This window comes from Silene latifolia, chromosome 11 (genome assembly GCF_048544455.1).
Source record: "Silene latifolia isolate original U9 population chromosome 11, ASM4854445v1, whole genome shotgun sequence".
NCBI classification, from domain to species: domain Eukaryota; kingdom Viridiplantae; phylum Streptophyta; class Magnoliopsida; order Caryophyllales; family Caryophyllaceae; genus Silene; species Silene latifolia.
The window spans coordinates 168740883-168758615 of NC_133536.1; positions in this window are offsets into that span (position 1 = coordinate 168740883).

Below are 17733 nucleotides of genomic sequence, written 5' to 3' on the forward strand. Positions count from 1 at the left end.
TGCCCTACAATCCGCTCGGATTCCCCTGCTACAATCCGCCCGTCCCGAGGCTAATCCGCTCGGATTCCTTTCCAGTGATTTTCGTGTTCTTCAAGCCACAAAGAAAGACGCCCTTCTCTCGGACAATCCCGGAGTCTCCCTGCTCAAATCTCAAAAGTGTAATTACGAGTTTAGCCCTTAGTTAACCCTAATGCATCCACCTAATTTCCACTATAAATACCCCATTTGTAATAAACAAAGCATCAAGTTTTGATTAGATTAGAATCAAGTTTTATTAGATTAGAAATTCCTCTTAGATTAGATTAGGAGTAGATTAGAATAGATTAATCTCAATCTTTCCACACAAATTACATCTCTCCTTAATTATTGTTCAAGTTTATTATTCAAGTTTATTATTGGGTAATTGAAGATTATTGGGTTATTATTGGGAGATTGACAACCTTCCATCAATCATCAATTTCTTCTATTATTCTTTGCATTATTATTTTGGAATCTCCATAGGTATAATTCTCTTAATCCTTGTTTTAATTATTGTTAATCTTTCTTACTTGTTCATCATGTTTGGCTTTGTTAGTATGATTGACAACCTTATTAACATGTTAAACTTGATCATGAGTGAGTAGTTACTTAGCTAGGATTAATGGGTAATTAGGGGAAACCAACATAGGGAATGATTCATGCTTAATCTAATATGTTCACATGATTAAATTGCTTGCTTGTTGTGTTGTCAACTTTATGCACATGTTATGTTTGATGAAATGCTAAGCCTATGAATCCTTGCATTTTTACCATCTCTTATCTTTTCAATGAGACTTGTAAGACATAAACCAACTCGAGTCTTGTTAGACCATGCATAGAAGTTGATTAGGAGGAAAGTAAGTCGACTTGTAGGTGTTGTACAATCTAATCGATTCGGCTCCGGGACCCAAACTTTCCTAGGATTGTAAGATATAACCCAACTCAATCCATCACAACAATAATTGCTTGCTTATAATTTGAGAACATGTTTGTATGACCAATTCCCATGATTCCCCTATGACCCCATGATATTCTCATCAGGCGCGACAAAGAGCAAGACCGAAAACATGGAATGCCATCATTGCCACAAGACTGGGAATTGGAGGCGTACATGTCCTGTTTATCATGAGGACATAAAAGCAGGTCGCGTTAAACCTGTTGGTATGTCTTCTTCTTCTAATTTTATTCATATGATTGAGATTAACCACGCAAGTTACGGAACTTGGGTACTAGATACTGGCTGTGGTTCTCATCTGTGTAATCATGTTCTAGGGGCTCCGAAACATCGAACCCCTCGTAAAGGGTGAGGTGGACCTGCGTGTTGGGAATGGAGCACGAGTGACTGCCGTCTCAAGGGGAACATACGTGATCCAGCTTCCTAGCGGATTTGAGTTATTTTTATATAACTGTTATTATGTACCCAGTCTTTCGAAAAACATTATTTCAGTTTCTGCACTTGACAAACTTGGTTTTTCATTTGTAATAGAGAATAATTCTTGCATTTTCTCATTACACGATATGATTTATGGCAAGGCAGTCTCCATGAACAGAATTTATGTTTTAGATCAGACCACCGAAATATTACACGTAATGAATAAAAAGTTAAAGGTTGGTGACAAAGATCAAACATATCTATGGCACTGCCGTATGGGACACATTAATGAGAAACGCGTAAAACAGCTCATAAAGAATGGAGCTATCTCGGCCTTTGATTTTCAATCATTTGGCACGTGTGAATCATGTCTCATCGGTAAGATGACTCGAATTTCCTTCAAAGGTGTTGGAATGCGCGCTGCTGACCTATTAGGACTCATACATACGGATGTATGTGGGCCTATGTCAATCACCGCACGAGAAGGCTATAGGTATTTTATCACTTTCACGGATGATTTAAGTAGATATGGCTATGTCTACTTAATGAAGCACAAAAGTGAATCCTTTGAGAAATTCAAGGAATACCGGAATCGGGTACAGAACCTCATCGGGCGAAAAGATTAAAACACCGCACTCGGACCGTGGTGGCGAGTATCTTTCTCACGAGTTTGATCAACACCTTAAGGACCGTGGGATTGCCCTACGCTTAACTCCACCGAACACCTCGGTTGAATGGTGTGTCCGAACGGAGAAATCGAACACTACTTGATATGGTTCGATCCATGATGAGTCACACCGTGTTGCCCGACTCATTGTGGGGTTATGCTCTTCTCGTCACCTGCTCTAATACTTAACCGAAGTCCGTCTAAAGCTGTTGATAAGACTCCATATGAACTATGGAAGGGAACGGTCCCTAACTTGTCCTTTATACGGGTTTGGGGCTGCGAGGCTTATGTCAGGTGGAGACACGAGGATAAGCTCGGCCCGCGATCGGTCAAGACATACTTTATAGGTTACCCTAAAGGAACACTTGGTCATTACTTCTATTCGCCAACCGAACAACGTGTTTTTGTTGCGGCTAGTGCGACATTCTTAGAGAAGGAATTTATCGAGAATGCAAAGAGTGATAGAACCTTCGACCTGTCGGAGATTCCAGAACCAAATACCGAGCAACCATTGGAGGAACCAATTCCTTCAATCCCGGCTGCGGTGAATATTCCTGAGGAACCTAGGAGGTCGGGAAGAGTCTCTATTCCTCCGGACAGATACATTGGTATGGTCGAGGAACATGACATAGATGACATTCTACTCTTAACGAGTAGTGAACCCGCAACCTATAAAGGTGCCATGACCAGTTCTGACTCAAAGCTATGGCTTGAGGCCATGCAATCCGAGATGGACTCCATGTATGAGAACAACGTATGGGATCTTGTTGACTTACCTGCTAAGGTTCGTCCCCTTCAATGCAAATGGCTTTGCAAGATAAAGCATTCTGTGGAAGGTCAACAAGATATCTATAAAGCACGACTAGTTGCTAAAGGTTTCACCCAAGTGCCAGGTTTGCACTACGATGAAATTTTTGCACCCGTAGTCATGTTACGTTCCATTTGGATTATCTTAGCGATCGCCGCTTTTCATGACTATGAAATTTGGCAGATGGATGTGAAAACCGCCTTCTTAAACGGTTATTTGGAGGAAGAGTTGTACATGGTACAACCCGAAGGTTTCATCGATCCAGAACATCCTAAGAAAGTATGCAAGCTTAAGCATTCCATTTATGGACTTAAGCAAGCATCTCGGAGTTGGAATCATTGCTTCGACCAAGTGATTAAAGAAAATGGATTTACTCGATCGGTCGAGGAACCATGTCTTTATATCAAGTCGAGTGGGAGCAAGATTGTCTTCCTAATATTGTATGTCGATGACATACTCCTGATTGGGAATGACATACCTCTCTTAACTTCGGTGAAAGTATGGTTGAAAAACCATTTCCAGATGAGATATCTGGGTGAGGCACAAAGAATTCTAGGCATCCGTATCTATCGAGATAGATCACGTCGGATGTTATCTCTCAGTCAGGAGTCTTACATAGACAAGATCCTAGAGAGATTCAGCATGACTAACTCCAAAAAGGGGTTTCTTCCTATGGCTCCAGGGGTGCATTTGAGCAAGTCTCAGGCACCAGAAACACCGGAAGAGAAAGAGCGGACGGATTCCTTATGCCTCGGCTATAGGATCAATCATGTATGCCATGATATGCACACGTCCGGACGTGGCATATGCATTGAGTATGACAAGTCGATTCCAACAAAGATCCGGTGAATCACATTGGATGGCTGTCAAGAACATTCTTAAGTACCTACGGAGGACTAAAGATTGGGCATTGACTTATGGAGGCGATCAAAAGCTATGCGCAACCGGTAACGCAGATGCTAGCTTCCAAACGGATCGAGATGACTCAAAATCTCAGTCTGGATTCGTTTTTACTCTTAATGGCGCTGCAGATCACCGGAAGAGTTCCAAACAAAGTGTTACAAAGAGATTCTACGACGAGTCCGAGTACTATGCCGCGTCTGAAGCTGCAAAGGAAGCGATATGGATGCGTCAATTCTTACAAGGACTATCTGTAGTGCCTAGTTCGAATGACCCGATCACCATCTATTGCGACAATAGAGGTGCCATCTTCCAAGGTAAGGAGCCAAAGTCTAGCAACAAGTCTAGACATGTACAACAGAAAGCTCATCTAATCCGAGATTACGTGGAGCAAAAGGAAGTAATGATAGAAAAGATTGCTACAGATGATAATATAGCAGATCCTCTCACTAAACCATTACGACAAGATAAGCATGAAGGGCATGTTAATTCCATGGGAATTAAACGTGTTCCTAAGTTGTAGTACTCTTTTATGGATTAGATTCATTCCTTTATGTACTCTATACGACATCATCGTTTTGATATTTATATATTTTGTTTTTCATGTGGTTTTGTACGACAATTTTGAACACCACAAAGTGAACTGAACAAACATTATATTTTTGGTTCTTAATTGCCCACATGAGCTGATTGTTGGAGCTTGTGTCCTCCAGTTAGTGCGGATAACGTCATTGCACATACACTTGTACGGACAAGTGGGAGCTTGTTGGGGTTGGTGTCCTTAACAGTTAGTGCAAGGACTTATAAACCTCTAAAAGGATCAAAGGGCATACTTTTGGTATTATTATCAGTTGATCCACGTTTATCAATAACGGTTGGCTTGCTAGATAAGTTTGACGTTATTGTCATACAGATGGCGGTGATCAACTGGTCCCTAAAAGTCACACCTATAGGATACGTTTGAGTGATGTGACGGTATGAAAATACTGTCATGTAGATGCCAATTTTGACTAACCAGTTAGTCCGAGTTATTTGACTAATAATAAGTCAAAATGTGATGTTGAGATATTTTATTTAATACGGATTAAATGAAAATGGCTAAGGCGAATTAAGCAGTTAATTCGTAAATTGAATATAAGCGTTTTATATTTAATTAAATGTATATTGAATATTATTATACAATATTGTCTTTGTCGGACATGTATTAATAATTCAACTAATCCGTATTATTAGTTGATGCCTTAATTTCCGATAACCGATGACGATTTATAATAAACCGCGTCGTATACATTTTAGCCTCGGACCACGATTTAAACTTAAGGAGAAAATGGAAGCCCATTTCCTCCTTGATCCACTCGGCCAAACCGAGATTAGGAGAACAAAAGGAGAGTTTCTCCTTTTGCTTAACTGAATTGTCATTTGCTAAAACAAATTAGGGTTTCGAGAACAGTGCATCTCGAAATTCGGATCTCTCATCCAGCGAAAACTCACAAAACCATCCTCTCAATATTGCAAGGCAATTAGAGGATTGATTCTAGAACAAGGGCATTTCTCAGACGGTCTTGGGTGCAACAATTAGGAGGAAATCTCTGTTGATTTCTGTTCTTTACGCCGTGCATCAAAGGACCCGAGGTTAATTCTTGTTCCTTATCGTTTCTGTTTTGTATTTCGTTTTATGACTATAAATTGCATGTTAAATTTACGTTATAGTCCTAATTTTAGAGGGTCTTATACGGATATAACCCTACAAGTGGTATCAGAGCGAGGCCACGTAAATTTTTCTATGTGTTTTTCATAAAACGATTTTGAAACGATTGTTTTGTCTCGAAATCCGTGCCTTGTATACACGGATGTCGCGTTTTTGTTGAAATCGTGACATGTTTTACACGGTTGATTCTCTTTTTACGTTTTGTTTTGTGCATATTGTTGTTTTATACGGATATTATAACAATATGTCATGTTTTGTCAAATTATAAAATTGTTTTGATGTGTTTTTTGATCAATTTTGCGATTGCTTTGTTTCGTCAAAACAGTTTTCACGAGGGTTTTAAGTTTTCCAGAGACTTTTGCACTCGATCGACCAAGTTTTTAATCGATCGAGTGGTTTTTCTGTCTAGTTTTTACTCGATCGAGTCCTTGCTGTACTCGATCGACCCCTTTTAAAACCCCACTGCTCGATCGAGAAGTCCTCGTACTCGATCGAGCAGTATTGCTGATATAAGTCCTCGATCGACTACCAGTTTTGTCGATCGAGTACTTCCTGATTAGCACACCTCTCGATCGACTATCAGTTCAGTCGATCGAGCCCTTTCGTTCCTCGATCGAGCACTTGTGTCCCTGGATCGAGGGATTTCCGTTTTAACAGCTTTGAAAATTTATTCCTTTTGCTTTAAATTTTCTTTTGGCTACAAAATGTACTTTATACGGATATTGTACACTCGCTATGATTGTGAAACGGTTCACACACGTACCATTGAGTTATTTTAAAGCGTATTTAAAGTAACGGATTGTAATGGATTAAAATTAAATGATAGAAGCGGTTTTATCACATGAATTTTAATCATTAAAAGGTGGTTTGGATAAATTTAACATAATTACGGAATTATGTCACGAATGAATTTTTTTTTAGTTGATGCATTTTATTTATCGTTGATTTTGAATGCTTGTGAATGCCTTTTATTACGTATTTAATTTTACAATCTGTTGTAACTTAGTGTGGCCTTAGTAGAACGTGTTACCGTAATGATGGAACACGGTCTTGGTTGTATTTTGAGATCTCGTATCTCCGTTTTGGATTTTTCACTTGTAATTACAGTTTTTAATTAGAATGTAAATAGGTTTATATTTTGTAATTTTAATTGTAATTTTTGAGAAGACCAAAGATGGAGACCGGATGCCCACTCCCGCTACTTGGATCAAGATGGAACATCAAGACAAGTTTTTCGGGTCCAACGGTGGATTCCAAAGTTGTATTATGTTCTTATACTAGGATAGGCCACACTAGGAAATTTTTATTTACGTATTGCATTCTTTTATTTATTTTTTTTGCAACGATAATATGCATCATATTCCGCCTAAAAACCAAACCACCTATTTATTGCATGAAAACTGACACATATAGAGGTCACGAGTTAGTTTTCTTTGACATTCTCATGTCACACGTTTTAAAGCCATCATCTAAATTAATTCATTCACGACAGACGCTAGTTATTCGTTCACTTAAAATGAATTATAATTTTGTTGATGGGATCTTCCTCGTATAAACTAAAATTGAGAACGGTCTTTATAGGTCAAACTCCAATGAGTCCCTTCTTCGTCGGTAGGCATAATATGACCCCTTCTACGTCGGGTAAGTTGGAACCGATTGACCTATTTTATCTCAACACCATGGTCACTTGTACGATCCTGTGATTATGGTGGACTATAGATAGGATTTACGGAAATCTATCGACCGAGAGTTCTTACGGAAGAATTAGCTAAACAGTTGGCTTATCAATTTACGGAAATTGAGTCTTGGGATCACTTGTATCATTCTTGAGGGAGATCAATTATGCAAGTGCGAGAGTCTACATGTTAAAATGAATTTTAAATAGACTTAAATCACCTCGATGAGTTGCTTGTTTCGTTTTGTTTTTCTTTCTTTTTCAGTGTAGATCACGTTTTTTAAACTGCTAAACAACAAATGGCTGGTTCTACTGATAACCCAATGCCAAGTGCCACATTGGACCGTGAGTCCGGCTTCGGATCTTCATGAATCGGATGAATCGGTCTACTCGATCAAGAATGATGGATCTAACTTCGCGGACCGGGAGGCGGCATTACGGAATGCTTGCCGCGGTGACGGGAAGCTCAAATATATATTAGAGCCCATCCCGGCAAACCCAGGTCCCACGGCTAGAGCTCTTTGAAATCACCAAGTTTAATGATTTCTGTATGGAAGCGGGTGCGATTAAAAACGTACTCATTTTTGCAATGGAACCCAATTTGCAGAAACGCTTCATAGCCCATGGTGCAAACAAGATTTTCACGCCGCTCACCAAGGAATTCTCGAAAGCACCGAGAATCGTGACCTATGAGCATACCACTCGCTTCTTTGATGCGAGACCCCAGAAGGGCCAACCGGTTAGCCCACACATTCTCAGCATGATTGAGAATGTCGAGAAGCTGGAGACCTTTAATTGTAACATCAGCGAGAACATTGTTATCGACCGCATGCTTCATTCACTCCACGATGGTTTTTCGCAATTTAGAGCGAATTACTATATGAATGATTTGAAGAAAACCCCACATGAATCGCACTCCCTTCTCGTACGCACCGAGAAGGACATGAAGTTCAGTGGGAGCTTGAAACAGGATGTTCTCGTTGTGTCAAACAAAGGGAAAGGTAAGGGCAAAGCTCAGGCAAACCTAACAGTAGGTAAGGCGAAGTTCAAGAAGTCGGGTTCAGGTAAGAGTGGTCCTGGTGAGTCGAGCAACTCATCAGGCGCGACAAAGAGCAAGAATGAAAACATGGAATGCCATCATTGCCACAAGACTGGGCATTGGAGGCGTACATGTCCTGTTTATCATGAGGACTTAAAGGCAGGTCGTGTTAAACCTGTTGGTATGTCTTCTCTCTCTTCTACTTTTATTCATATGATTGAGATAAACCACGCAAGTTACGGAACTTGGGTACTTGATACTGGTTGTGGTTCTCATATGTGTAATCATGTGCAGGGGCTTCGAAACATCGAACCCCTCGTAAAGGGTGAGGTGGACCTGCGTGTTGGGAATGGAGCAAGAGTGGCTGCCATCTCAAAGGGGACATATGTGATCCAGCTTCCTAGCGGATTTGAGTTGTCATTATATGACTGCTATTATGTACCCAGTCTTTCGAAAAACATTATTTCAGTTTCTGCACTTGATAAACTTAGTTTTTCATTTGTAATAGAAAATAACTCTTGCATTTTCTCATTACACGATATGATTTACTGACAAGGCGATCTCCATGAACGGAATTTATGTTTTAGATCGGACCAAATAAATATTACACGTAATGAATAAAAAGTTAAAGGTTGGTGACAAAGATCAAACGTATCTATGGCACTGCCGTATGGGACACATCAATGAGAAACGCGTTAAACAGCTCATCAAGAATGGAGCTATCTCGGCCTTTGATTTTCAATCATTTGGCACGTGTGAATCATGTCTCATCGGTAAGATGACTCGGATTTCCTTCAAAGGTGTTGGAACGCGCGCTGCTGACCTATTAGGGCTCATACACACAGATGTATGTGGTCCTATGTCAATCACCGCACGAGAAGGCTATAGGTATTTCATCACTTTCACGGACGATTTGAGTAGATATGGCTATGTCTACTTAATGAAGCACAAAAGTGAATCCTTTGAGAAATTCAAGGAATACCAGAATAGGGTACAGAACCTATTAGGTAGAAAGATTAAAACACTACGTTCAGATCGTGGTGGCGAGTATCTTTCTCATGAGTTTGATCAACACCTAAAGGACTGTGGGATTGCCCTACAGTTTACTCCACCTGGAACACCTCAGCTGAATGGTGTGTCCGAACGGAGAAATCGAACGCTACTTGATATGGTTCGATCCATGATGAGTCACACGATATTACCTGATTCATTATGGGGTTATGCTCTTATGTCAGCCGCTCTAATACTAAACCGAAGTCCGTCTAAAGCTGTTGACAAGACTCCATATGAACTATGGAAGGGAACGGTCCCTAACTTGTCCTTTATACGGGTTTGGGGCTGCGAGGCTTATGTCAAGTGGAGACACGAGGATAAGCTCGGCCCGCGATCGGTCAAGACATACTTTATAGGTTATCCTAAAGGAACGCTTGGTCATTACTTTTATTCGCCAACCGAACAACGTGTTTTTGTTGCGGCTAGTGCGACATTCTTAGAGAAGGAATTTCTCGAGAATGCAAAGAGTGATAGAACCTTCGAACTGTCGGAGATTCCAGAACCAAGTACCGAGCAACTATTGGAGGAACCTATTCCTTCAAGCCCGGCTGCGGTTAACATTCCTGAGGAACCTAGGAGGTCGGGAAGAGTCTCTATTCCTCCGGACAGATACATTGGTATGGTCGAGGAACATGACATAGATGACATTCTACTCTTAACGAGTAGTGAACCCACAACCTATAAAGGTGCCATGACTAGTTCTGACTCAAAGCTATGGCTAGAGGCCATGCAATCCGAGATGGACTCCATGTATGAGAACAACGTGTGGGATCTTGTTGACTTACCTGCTAAGGTTCGTCCCCTTCAATGCAAATGGCTTTACAAGATAAAGCATTATGTGGAAGGTCAACAAGATATCTACAAAGCACGACTAGTTGCTAAAGGTTTCACCCAAGTGCCAGGTTATCACTACGATGAGATTTTGGCACCCGTAGTTATGTTGCGTTCCATTCGGATTATCTTAGCGATTGCCGCTTTTCATGACTATGAAATTTGGCAAATGGACGTGAAAACTGTGGGTAAATATCCGTATAATACCCTTTAAATGTAGGATTATAACGCAATTTTCATGTGTAATTTATAGTCATAAAACGAAAATAACAAGGAAACGATAAAGATTAGAAATCAACCTCGGGTCCTTTGATGCACGGCGTAAAGAACAGAAATCAAACGAGATTCCCTCCTAATTGTTGCACCCAAGACCTTGTCCGAGAAATGCCCTTGTGCTAGAACGTGTTCTCCGATTGCCTTGCAATATTAGGAGAACTTGTTGTGGGTTTTTCTCGAGATGTGAGATCTCAGTTTCAGAGAAAAATTAATCTCCAAAACCCTAATTTTGTTTCAAATGAATCAGTTAGGTCAAAAGGAGAGAATTGCTCTCCTTTTGTTGAGCTCGGCCAAACCGTGGGTTTGCTTGGGGAGGGAGTGGGCTTTCCACTTCCTCCTTATTAAATTCGTGGTCCGACTCATCTCGCTAAATGTATATGACGCGGTTTTTATTATAAATCGTCATCGGTTATCGGCTATTAAAACATCAACTAATAACACGGGTTAGTTGAAGTATTAATGCATGTCCGACAAAGACGATATTGTATAATTAAATTCAATATACATTAATCAAATATAAAACGCTTATATTTAATTTTACGAATTAACTGGTTAATCCGCCTTAGCCCATAATATTTAATCCGTATTAAATATAATATCTCAACATCACATATTTGACTAATTACTAGTCAAATAACTCGGACTAACTGGTTAGTCAATTTTGGCATCTACATGACAGTATTTTCATACCGTCACATCTCTCGAACGTATCCTATAGGTGTGACTTTTAGGGACAAGTTGATCACCGCCATCTGTATGACAATAACGTCAAACTTATCTAGCAAGCCAACCGTTATTGATAAACGTGGATCAACTGATAATAATACCAAAAGTATGCCCTTTGATCCTTTTAGAGGTTTATAAGTCCTTGCACTAACTGTTAAGGACACCAACCCCAACAAGCTCCCACTTGTCCGTACAAGTGTATGTGCAATGACGTTATCCGCACTAACTGGAGGACACAAGCTCCAACAAACTCCCACTTGTCCGTACAAGTGTATGTGCGATAACCGATCCTCATATTCATTTAAAATTTCTCCCACTCAATGTAAAACAATTTGCAGATCCGGATCCACAAAGGTCGTATTTTACAATCGATCTGTATCAAGAGTGGTTTCCCCGACTAGAGAGTAACTTAACTGATAAAACGAATCCGTATCCGAGCATGGCCATGCATTTCGATTCTGACTCCTCGAGTGGCCCTGAGAAATATCGAGTACCCGATAAAGGCTGAATATTTCCTTCAACTCGACTCCTTCCGATCTAAGCAAGCATGAAATGACCCAGAAAAAATCTACTTGGCCCCTGTTACGGATGACCGTGAGAAAGAAACCAAAGTCACCCAAAATCTGCCGTAGTCTCAAGAGACAGTCGATAGTCAAAAGAATCGACTCTTAGGATCACCATGGAGGTCCTATCCACGACCGGGCACGGAATGTTATAAAACATTTAGGACTCCACGTCGATGTCACAATAGTGTCCTACGAAATATCCGTATAAATCGCCTCTGTGATTGGTCAGTCAACCGGTTGACTTATGGCTCGTTGAACCCACCATCAACCAACGTCACAAAATAATTGCCAGAGTTATCAGCTCATGTGGGCAATTAAGGACTAAAAAGATATGATGTTTGTTCAGTTCACTTTGTGGTGTTCAAAATTGTCGTACAAATCCACATGAAAAAATAATATATATATATATATATATAAATATCAAAACGATGATGTCGTATAGAGTACAAACGAGAATGAATCTAATCCATAAAAAGTACTACAACTCAGGAATACGTTTGATTCCCATGGAATTAACGTGCCCTTCATGCTTATCTTGTCGTAATGCTTTAGTGAGAGGATCTGCTATGTTATCATCTGTAGCAATCTTTTCTATCACTACTTCCTTTTGCTCCACGTAATCTCGGATTAGATGAGCTTTCCGTTGTACATGTCTAGATTTGTTGCTAGACTTTGGCTCCTTAGCTTGGAAGATGGCACCACTATTGTCGCAATAGATGGTGATTGGGTCATTCGAACTAGGCACTACAGATAGTCCATGTAAGAATTGACGCATCCATATCGCTTCCTTTGTTGCTTCAGACGCGGCATAGTACTCGGACTCAGTCGTAGAATCTGCTGTAACAGTTTGTTTCGAACTCTTCCAGCTGACTGCAGCGCCATTAAGAGTAAAAACGAATCCAGACTGAGATTTCGAGTCATCTCGATCCGTTTGGAAGCTAGCTTTTGTTCGCCTCCATAAGTCAATGCCCAATCTTTAGTCCTCCGGAGGTACTTAAGAATGTTCTTGACAGCCAACCAATGTGATTCACCTGGATGCTGTTGGAATCGACTTGTCATACTCAATGCATATGCCACGTCCGGACGTGTGCATATCATGGCATACATGATTGATCCTATAGCCGAGGCATAAGGGATCCGTGTCATGCGCTCTTTTTCTTCCGGTGTCTCTGGTGCCTGAGACTTGCTCAAATGCACCCCTGGAGCCATAGGAAGGAACCCCTTCTTGGAGTTAGTCATGCTGAATCTCTCTAGGACTTTGTCTATGTAAGACTCCTGACTGAGAGATAACATCCGTCGTGATCTATCTCGATAGATACGGATGCCTAGAATTCTTTGTGCCTCTCCCAGATCTTTCATCTGGAAATGGTTTTTCAACCATACTTTCACCGAAGTTAAGAGAGGTATGTCATTCCCAATCAGGAGTATGTCGTCAACATACAATATTAGGAAGACAATCTTGCTCCCACTCGACTTGATATATAGACATGGTTCCTCGACCGATCGAGTAAATCCATTGTCTTTTATCACTTGGTCGAAGCGATGATTCCAACTCCTCGATGCTTGCTTATGTCCATAAATGGAACGCTTAAGCTTGCACACTTTCTTAGGATGTTCTGGATCAATGAAACCTTCGGGCTGTACCATGTACAACTCTTCCTCCAAAAAGCCGTTTAAGAAGGCGGTTTTCACGTCCATTTGCCAAATTTCATAGTCATGAAAAGCGGCAATCGCTAAGATAATCCGAATGGAACGCAGCATGACTACGGGTGCAAAAATCTCATCGTAGTGCAAACCTGGCACTTGGGTGAAACCTTTAGCAACTAGTCGTGCTTTGTAGATATCTTGCTGACCTTCCACAGAATGCTTTATCTTGTAAAGCCATTTGCATTGAAGGGGACGAACCTTAGCAGGTAAGTCAACAAGATCCCATACGTTGTTCTCATACATGGAGTCCATCTCGGATTGCATGGCCTCAAGCCATAGCTTTGAGTCAGAACTAGTCATGGCACCTTTATAGGTTGCGGGTTCACTACTCGTTAAGAGTAGAACGTCATCTATGTCATGTTCCTCGACCATACCAATGTATCTGTCCGGAGGAATAGAGACTCTACCCGACCTCCTAGGTTCCTCAGGAATATTCACCGCAGCCGGGATTGAAGGAACTGGTTCCTCCAATGATTGTTCGGTGTTTGGTTCTGGAATCTCCGACAGGTCGAAGGTTCTATCACTCTTTGCATTCTCGAGAAATTCCTTCTCTAAGAATGTCGCACTAGCCGCAACAAAAACACGTTGTTCGGTTGGCGAATAGAAGTAATGACCAAGTGTTCCTTTAGGATAACCTATAAAGTATGTCTTGACCGATCGCGGGCCGAGCTTATCCTCGTGTCTCCACTTGACATAAGCCTCGCAGCCCCAAACCCGTATAAAGGACAAGTTGGGGACCGTTCCCTTCCATAGTTCATATGGAGTCTTGTCAACAGCTTTAGACGGACTTCGGTTAAGTATTAGAGCGGCTGACATAAGAGCATAACCCCATAATGAATCAGGTAATATCGTGTGACTCATCATGGATCGAACCATATCAAGTAGTGTTCGATTTCTCCGTTCGGACACACCATTCAACTGAGGTGTTCCAGGTGGAGTTAACTGTAGGGCAATCCCACAGTCCTTTAGGTGTTGATCAAACTCGTGAGAAAGATACTCGCCACCACGATCTGAACGTAGTGTTTTAATCTTTCTACCCAATAGGTTCTGTACCCTATTTTGGTATTCTTTGAATTTCTCAAAGGATTCACTTTTGTGCTTCATTAAGTAGACATAGCCATATCTACTCAAATCGTCCGTGAAAGTGATGAAATACCTATAGCCTTCTCGTGCGGTGATTGACATAGGACCACATACATCCGTGTGTATGAGCCCTAATAGGTCGCGCAGCGCATTCCAACACCTTTGAAGGAAATCCGAGTCATCTTACCGATGAGACATGATTCACACGTGCCAAATGATTGAAAATCAAAGGCCGAGATAGCTCCATTCTTGATGAGCTGTTTAACGCGTTTCTCATTAATGTGTCCCATACGGCAGTGCCATAGATACGTTTGATCTTTGTCACCAACCTTTAACCTTTTATTCATTACGTGTAATATTTCATTGGTCTGATCTAAAACATAAATTCCGTTCATGGAGACTGCCTTGCCGTAAATCATATCGTGTAATGAGAAAATGCAAGCATTATTTTCTATTACAAATGAAAAACCAAGTTTATCAAGCGCGCGAAACTGAAATAATGTTTTTGGAAAGACTAGGTACATAATAGCAAATATATAATGACAACTCAAATCCGCTAGGAAGTGGATCACATATGTCCCCTTAGAGATGGCGGCTACTCTTGCTCCATTCCCAACACGCAGTCCACCTCACCCTTTACGAGGGGTTCGATGTTTCGGAGCCCCCGCACATGATTACACAGATGAGAACCACAACCAGTATCAAGTACCCAAGTTCCGTAACTTGCGTGGTTAATCTCAATCATATGAATAAAAGTAGAAGAGAGAGAAGACATACCAACGGGTTTAACACGACCTGCCTTTAAGTCCTCATGATAAACAGGACATGTGCGTCTCCAATGCCCAATCTTGTGGCAATGATGGCATTCCATGTTTTCACTCTTGCTCTTTGTCATGCCTGATGAGTTGCTCGACTCACCAGGACCACTCTTACCTGAACCCGACTTTTTGAACTTCGCCTTACCTCTTTGTTAGGTTTGCACGAGCTTTGCCCTTACCTTTCCCTTTGTTTGACACAACGAGAACATCCTGTTTCAAACTCCCACTGAACTTCATGTCCTTCTCGGTGCATACGAGAAGGGAGTGCAATTCATGTGGGGTTTTCTTCAAATCATTCATATAGTAATTCGCTCTAAATTGCGAAAAACCATCGTGGAGTGAGTGAAGCATGCGGTCGATAACAATGTTCTCGCTGATGTTACAGTTAAAGGTCTCCAGCTTCTCGACATTCTCAATCATGCTGAGAATGTGTGGGCTAACCGGTTGGCCCTTCTGGAGTCTCGCATCAAAGAAGCGAGTGGTATGCTCATAGGTCACGATTCTCGGTGCTTTCGAGAATTCCTTAGTGAGCGTGGTGAAAATCTTGTTTGCACCATGGGCTATGAAGCGTTTCTGCAAATTGGGTTCCATTGCAAAAATGAGTACGTTTTTAATCGCACCCGCTTCCATACGAAATCATTAAACTTGGTGATTTCAAAGACTCTAGCCGTGGGACCTGGGTTTGCCGGTAGGGGCTCTAATAGATATTTGAGCTTCCGTCGGCGGTGGCGGCATTCCGTAATGCCGCCTCCCAGTCCGCGAAGTTGGATCCATCATTCTTCAGTCGAGTAGACTGATTCATCTGATTCATGAAGATCCGAAGCCAGGACTCACGGTCCAATGTGGCACTTGGCATTGGGTTATCAGTAGAACCAGCCATTTGTTGTTTAGCAGTTTAAAATCGTGATCTACACTGAAAAAGAAAGAAAAACAAAACGAAATAAGCAACTCATCGAGGTGATTTAAGTCTATTTTAAAATTCATTTTAACATGTAGACTCTCGCACTTGCATAATTGATCTTCCTCAAGAATGATACAAGTGATCCGAAGACTCAATTTCTGTAAATTGATAAGCCAACTGTTTAGCTAATTCTTCCGGAAGAACTCTTGGTCGATAGATTTCCGTAAATCCTATCTATAGTCCACCATAATCACAGGATCGTACGAGTGACCATAGTGTTGAGATAAAATAGGTCAATCGGTTCCAACTTACCCGACGTAGAAGGGGTCATATTATGCCTACCGACGAAGAAGGGACTCATTGGAGTTTGACCTATAAAGACCGTTCTCAATTTTAGTTTGTACGAGGAAGATCCCATCAACTAAGTTTTAATTCATTTTAAGTGAACGAATAACTAGCGTCTGTCGTGAACGAATTAATTTAGATGATGGCTTTAAAACGTGTGACATGAGAATGTCAATGAAAACTAACTCGTGACCTCTATATGTGTCAGTTTTCATGCAATAATTAGGTGGTTTGGTTTTTAGGCGGAATATGATGCATATTATCGTTGCGAAAAATAAATAAAGAATGCAATACGTAAATAAAAATTTCCTAGTGTGGCCTATCCTAGTATAAGAACATAATACAACTTTGGAATCCACCGTTGGACCCGAAAAGCTTGTCTTGATGTTCCATCTTGATCCATGTAGCGGGAGTGAGCATCCGGTCTCCATCTTTGGTCTTCTCAAAAATTACAATTAAAATTACAAAATATAAACCTATTTACATTCTAATTAAAACTGTAATTACAAGTGAAAAATCCAAAATGGAGATACGAGATCTCAAAATACAACCAAGACCGTGTAACATCATTACGGTAACACGTTCTACTAAGGCCACACTAAGTTACAACTGATTGTAAAAATTAAATACGTAATAAAAAGGCATTCACGGCATTCAAAAATAACGATAAAGAAAAATGCATCAACTAAAAACAAATTCATTCGTGACATAATTCTGTAATTATGTTAAATTTATCCAAACCACCTTTTAATGATTAAAATTCATGTGATAAAACCGCTTCTATCATTTAATTTTAATCCATTACAATCCGTTACTTTAAATACACTTTAAAATAACTCAATGGTACGCGTGTGAACCGTTTCACAATCATAGCGAGTGTACAATATCCGTATAAAGTACATATTAAAGCCAAAAGAAAATTTAAAGCAAAAAGAATAAATTTTCAAAGCTGTCAAAACGGAAATCCCTCGATCCAGGGACACAAGTGATACCGTCGTTTAGTATCAAAAATAATATTTATAATTCCGAGCTAAACTAACAGAAGCTAGTGGTAGCACGAGTCGAACCACAGGGAGGAAGGGAATTTCAGTTGTCTAAATCTGGTCTAAGGTAACAGTTGTGAGGGGGTTTGATTGATTTGGTCTATAGCTAATAACAATAAAAGAAAAGTAAATTAATGAAATATCAAGAATAAAAGGGGTACTAGGATGGTCGGTTCGTTATAGTTTCGGCGGCAGCA